The 6,856-nt window shown below is 32.3% G+C and overlaps 1 long non-coding RNA gene across 1 annotated transcript in view; it reads left to right on the top strand.

Annotated features, from left to right (window-relative positions):
• Positions 1-337, top strand: part of LOC125862354 (uncharacterized) — a 2,126-nt gene extending 1,789 nt beyond the window's left edge. Inside the window, exon 3 of the long non-coding RNA XR_007446038.1 lies at positions 47-337. This is a non-coding gene — a long non-coding RNA (uncharacterized LOC125862354). The remainder of the gene's footprint in view (positions 1-46) is intronic.
• The last annotated feature ends 6,519 nt before the right edge of the window (positions 338-6,856 follow it).

Below are 6,856 nucleotides of genomic sequence, written 5' to 3'. Positions count from 1 at the left end.
TTGTGTTGGTACTCATGCTACGCTCTGCATCTATTTCGTGATGCAGGTCCCAGTACCAGTTACCAGCGGTGATTAGTTCCAGCCTTCTTTTGCAGTTGTGATTCGGAGACGAGGGCGAGCACTTGGCGTTTTGGGGTTTGTTCTGTCTCCTTCTTTTGTTTTAGCTAGTCTTGTTGCCTTTGAGACACGCTATGTTGTGGTCCACTTTTGGGACTTGTACTCTTTATTAGATAGCTCTGTACTAGTGACTTCCAGGTTCTGGGAGGGATTTCTGTATATATTTATTTTGGGTTGCTTTCGCCTTGTTATTCTTGTTTAGATTATTGTTTTCGCTAGTTTCTGCCCTTTTGCTCATTGCTTGATGTTCTGGGTTACGGGTTGGCTTACCTACTGGTAGGGCATAGTAGGTGCCATCATGACTCGAGAAATCGGGTCGTGACAAGTTAAGTACAAGAACTTTGAAAATATTATAAAAAGTGTGTGATGAGTTGCACAAAAATTGAAGAGAGATATACAAGCTCAAATCAATAACTTTAATTATGCAATTCTTATTATAATATATCAAGTATTCAATTTGATAAAAGTTTCTTTTGTTTAATATGTCATAACTCATAATATAAATGTCAAGTGTGATTTCAAAATATTTCTATCTTAAGTCTTTCATATTCTTTTTGTCCTTTGTAGTCTTCACCTTTTCACATTTGCATACGTATTAAGAAGTTGTTGTCAAATGAGAGTAGTGTTTTGCAAAAATTATATAGAAATTTGATCAATCTATGTCCTCCTTAAGATGGCTAGTAGATGATCATTGTGCGATAATAATAATTGAAGAGAAAATATACAAGCTCAAACCAATGAATGGTGAACCTATTCAATCAAGATTATTATCAGTACAAGATACATCATGCTGAAATATTGCTATCAAATGAATTTCAAAAGTAATATTCAAACAATTTTAATATATCAAGTATTCAACTTGATAACAGTTTTTTTTAATATGTCACAACACATAATTTAAATGTCTCTTATTGGCTCAAAATATATCATATTCTAATTTTTTTGCCTTCTTTCTAAGAAATTGTAGCCTCCACCTTTTTATAATCACATACAGATCAAGAAGTTGTTGTCGAATATGAATTGTGTTTTGTAAAAGTTGCACATAAATTCGATCAACATATACCTTTCTTATGATAGCTAGTGGATCATTGTCAATTTTGTGGTGTACACCAACAAAATATAGTTATTATTAGTGATAAAAATAATAATAGCTAAATTATCTAATCGGTGTATATAAATCATAATTATTATAGTACGTGTATTCTTTGCCTAATTCAAAATTATTTGTTCTATCATCTATGAATTTAACAAAAAATATTAGTTAAATTATGTAAATTGATTCCTACCCAAAATTTACACAAACAAGAAGATACAATTTCATGATACCCAAGAAGTTATAATTAAAAAAAAAAGTAATCTTACCTGATTTGATATTTGCATGACAAATTTCTATGTTGCAAGAGGTGAAATAACTATGATACACACGTTTACCTACCCAAGTAATTAAGATGAACTTTCAACTAATCAGAAAACATATATGAATAAGTCAAATTAAAGACAATAACTTATAATGTGAATAGTAAAAATAGAGAACATAAACACAAGTAGAAAAGAGAGACACAAGCATAAAATAAATATGAGAAAGTGTTGCCTACACAAAGTAGGATTGATAATCTAATAATTTGATGAATTGGGATAGTTGTCTTGTAATTTTTCTCTATATATACACAATATATAACATTTAGTAAATAAATATATTGTATTGTATTGAATTGATCAAAAGAATTTACTCCACATTGAATATACCAAGCAACTTTTCAAATTCTCCATATGTTTATTACTACAAAAAGATGTTTTACTTTTTGCATTAGGAATCGGAAAATAAAACATTTACAGAAATTAAATACACATAATCCATGTCTTTTGATTTATCTAGTTCATTCATTTGCTATATTATTATTTATATTTATTAGAAGTTAGACTTACTTTTTAGCAAAAAAAATATATAACATAAATAGGAGTTAAATAAATGATAAAATATTAATGGATATTTTCGTGTATATATATTCAATAGTCTAATGCATTGAACTAAGTGTATATTTATATTCTTGTACAATAGTATTATTGTAGGAATAATAATTGATTGAAAGATATAAATGTCATTCAATATTTTATGGACATTTTGATAACTCAATTTTTTAAATATTTTGGTTCCATTTATATATAGTACTTACTATTTACTAATTTAATAGAAGATTTATTTCTCTTTTTTTATGTGAAGGAAAAATGACAAATTAATTTATGATTACTATTTAATATTTAATTAATAACATATTTATAACTTTTTTATTTAGTATAGGGGTAAAATGGCAATCCAATTTTAAATTTTGGAGTTTTCCACTTTTAATTTTAAAAAAATATTATTATTTATTATGTATTGATGATAATATGATGATAAGTTAAGAAAATGAAGAGGTGTAGTTATGAAGTTGATTTTAAATGGAAAAATATTTTTTTAAAATGATTTTAAGAAAATTAATTAATAGGTAAGGGGTGTTTTCGTAATTCAACTTTTTGACTTAGATTGTTCCCACTTTTAATAATATATGATATGATATCATAACATAAACATACGACCAATTGGAAACAAAAATTGATCAAAACAAAAAGAATTCACCCTATTTTTCTCTTTAAGCTTGCAATAAGCTCAAGATAGAAGTCATAAATCAACTTTGAGGTTTAAAAAAAAAAATTTAGCACATTATACATAACATTATATTCCCAGTTAAGGGGAACGACCAAATGACTACTTAAAACAAAGAGAGTTTGTTTCTCTTTTCTTTTTCTACAGAGGCAGATTTTACAGCATCTCTCTTGAAGAGGAAGCGGCAAATATAGCTCTAGGATCAATCACATCAGCATTTCAATGATCGAATACATGACTTGCAGACGATCAACTTCTGTTAGTGCAAATGGGAAGAGGCGAAGGCTTCAAAGTTCATATTCTGTTGCATGTTGATCAGTCCCCTAGAAGAGTCCCTTTTTTTGGATGTGTTCATGTAAGGCTTTATGACCCATTCAATTTGTGCTTCGTCTTGATCCATCGTCCCTAATTTGATCTACATTTAAAAACAAGTAACTTGATTAGGAATGAGTAGTCAGCAACAGATGGAATACGGATCAAGACTTTCAGCAAAACCAAAGGTAATCACACATTCCTAACAACGTAGCATGAAATTCATATGACAAAGAGACAGAGCAAGTGTGCTACAGAAAGCACATTTTCAGGGACTGATTCTTCAAGACCAAAACAAATCTGTTAACTAATATGATAAATTCTCGAGCTAGATAAAACACATATTAGTTAACTCTTGGAAAAGGATCTAATATCACTTCTGGTTTAGTTGCTTGACATCTATTATCATGAAGGAGATAACAGAGCTTGCAGCAACTTTTTTCTCTTTTTTCGTGGAGGGTTTCTTCAAACAAGGGACTGGTTCAACTATTCAATCAAATGATATTGAGCATGTCTCATGTCTTCTCTCGGGAAACAAGTGAGGCGCTATTTCTTTACCAAATTGTGCTCAATTTCATTACGCTAAGATCGAACCATGCGGTTGGTGGTTTGAGTCAATCAAGTCAGTAGAGTGGGAAAAGCTACTGCTCCCTCCCTGCTGGACAGGAGAGGTAATGAAATTTAAGCAGGATATTCCAACTTGTAAGCATTATCTTGCATGGTCTTTGTCATAATCCATTTCCGCCTGTCTATTTCTCTCATCTTTTAACTTTTAGAGAAGCAGAAGTATGAAGCATATCATGGATTTAGCCCCTTTGCTATTTGTTAGAATATTTCAGGAAAATCCACGGGCCTCACCATGACAGAATAAAGAATTGTTAATGATTTCTGAAAGATTTTGCTATGCTAAGCTCTGACGGAATCTAAGTTGCACGTACTCTTCCTGTGGTACCCATGTTGAATTCTCCAAAAGCACACTATTTTGGGGAGAATCCAACACACACCCATTGACATTTTTGAAGAGTCCGAGCAACACCGTCTAGAACAAAATGTGTAAAAGCTAATCACTAAAAGAGACATCCCTTGGAAAAACACAACATAGTCTGGCAGAATCAGCGAAGATATATCTAATTGTTTAAGGATAGCTAATCCCAAAGCAATAGTTTACCAAAATGAGAAATATGTGGATCAAGGATCAAAGGGAAAAAAAATATTGCTGAGCCATAATCCCCAGCATGCCTTGTACTTAAGTAAAACTAAACAGCAAAACTAACAACCTTCATTGCTAAAGTAGAACTTAATGAGACTGAACAAGAAACAAACCTGAATGAGATGTAGTCCGACTGGTTGGCAAATGTGAGGATACGTTTTGTATCAGGCTTGGGCACAGGAAACAAATGTTTTAGGATGTTTACTGTCCTCTCACCAAGCTGCATGATCAAAATATCCCCGGTGAGTATAGAACAGTATATAAGATGCTACACTAAGAATACAAAGACTCTAGATATTCAAGAATTATCTAAACATCCAGTAACTGATTTTGGCAACACGATCAACCAGTTTCAAAAGTCTCAACGTCGTCAGTAGCAATAAGTCTACTGAAATGCATGTGTTTCACTCTTCATCGAAAAACATGTTCTAGTATTTACTCTCTGTGTTCCAGTATACATGTAAGACACAAAAATGTACATATACACATGTTGAAAATGTAATTTAAACGAATGGAACACCTCTTCCTATTCCGACAAGAAGTTAGAGGCAACAGTTCCAATTCTAATTATGAATGTTTCTAGCTGTAAGCTCCCAATGCCATCTCTAATGGCTCGTAATGATAGAAGTATCGAACAAGAAAAGAATTCCCAATAGCAAACAAACCTGACCACCACAATTCATCCGCTGAGCATTAGGGAACACAATTTTCAACTCCCGTCTCCATACAACATGGAAAAAGGAAAGAATATGACATGAGAAATGTCTAATTGAAAAAATATAGTTTCCAATATAATGTCATAGAAAAGGCATTAAAGAGAGGTGTAAAAATTTCCGACATCCAATAATTTCTAGTTTATCAAAGGTTTCATATCCTTCCATCATCTTGTTTACCCTTTTTGCTTCTCTATTCCTCTTCACATTCCACAAGATTTAATCCACCAAGAGAATAGACAAGCGAAGAAAAACTCACTAGCACCTAAAAACCTCTAGAAACTATAAAATCTAATTACATCATATATATGAAGATAAAAAAGATTCCTCTTCGTCGCATTCAGCCAAGGAGACCAATGTACCACTATTCCAAATCAATAACGTACTACCCACCAATGTTGTGAACCCGACGTGACTTGGTAAGGGCCTATGGGCTTGTAGATACTTTTATTTGGGGATCCAGGCCCAATTAGTATCTCTATTAAAAAGGACTAGAAGTTAGAAGAAGGGGATGGAAATTATGTGAAGCTTTGGCTTTCTGATCCTCTCATCTCCTTTCTATGGTCTAGTATCTCATCCTCTTCTAGTTACCTTCATCTATGTTAAGCTATCCGTAATTAGTGTGTTATTACTTTGTTGTGCGTATTCTACCTTGTAACTTGTATTCAGTAATTAATATATATAAGAGTGCTTCTGTTGGAATTGAGTTTGTTACAACCAAGCCTTAAGGATGTTGTTAAAGGGCATAAAGTGGATGAAGCTCGAGGCAAGCTATTGACATTACCTTCAAGTATATTCGTTCCAACTTCCATTGAATACTAGATAGCACCCTAAGGCGCCATTTGGTAGGAGGTATTAATCAAAATAGTCCTTGGATTAAAATTTAGTCCCCCATAATACAATGTTTGCTTACACAATTCAACTCAAACACACCTAATACATGTAAATAGGTGTACTGAAATGTGCTTGAAAATTAAATTAGTATTTTGTGGGTTGAAGTTTTTTATGCTTAAAATTTATAGATTTTTGTTCATATCGTGTGTATTGATTTTGTCTATTTTTATGAAAAACTTAGGTGTTATTATGGATCTTCAACATCTTTCGAGTACTGATTATATTATTCTTGAGGAGATAATGTGCCAACAATTTCTTGCAGTCCTTATATTCCTTTTTATAGCTATTCATGGTCATTCACTAAGAAGGGGATACAAAAATGGACATGAGGGTAGGTACCGTATGAGTGTTCGAATTTCAAAAACTATTTCTCACTTAAAGTGTATCATAAATGATAGTGACATTGTATGTATCGACAAGTTAAGAATGGATAGAAAGGCCTTTCATAATTTAGCTCTATTAACTAAGGATGTCGGAGGTTTGACTGATGGTAAATATATGTCAAGTAGTGAAAAGCTAGCAATGTTCTTAAACATCTTAGCTCATCACGAGAAGAATAGATCTATCAAGGTCGATTATGTTAGATCTGGATGGAGCGTAAGTCAATCCTTTAATGAATGCTTGATATCTATACTCAAACTAACTCCATTGTTACTTGTCAATCCTAAACCGGTGCCTGAAGATGGGATTGAAGATCGATGGAAATGGTTTAAGGTAGGTGAGATTAATTTTAGCATCTGTATAAGACTAAATAATGTAATTTTACCACGAATTTGTTTTAGTGTGAGAAAACTATATATTTTTTATAGGGTTGTTTAGGTGCACTAGAGGGTACTTACATTCACATTAGAGTTCCACCTGAGTACAAACCAAAATACTGGACAAAGAAGGGAGATGTAGCTACTAATGTATTCGTAGTTTGTGATAGAAATCTCAATTTTACTTATGTGTTAAGGATCAGCTGCT

Source organism: Solanum stenotomum, chromosome 4 (assembly GCF_019186545.1).
Source record: "Solanum stenotomum isolate F172 chromosome 4, ASM1918654v1, whole genome shotgun sequence".
In the NCBI taxonomy this organism is placed as follows: domain Eukaryota; kingdom Viridiplantae; phylum Streptophyta; class Magnoliopsida; order Solanales; family Solanaceae; genus Solanum; species Solanum stenotomum.
This window is presented reverse-complemented; position numbering and strand designations above follow the sequence as displayed.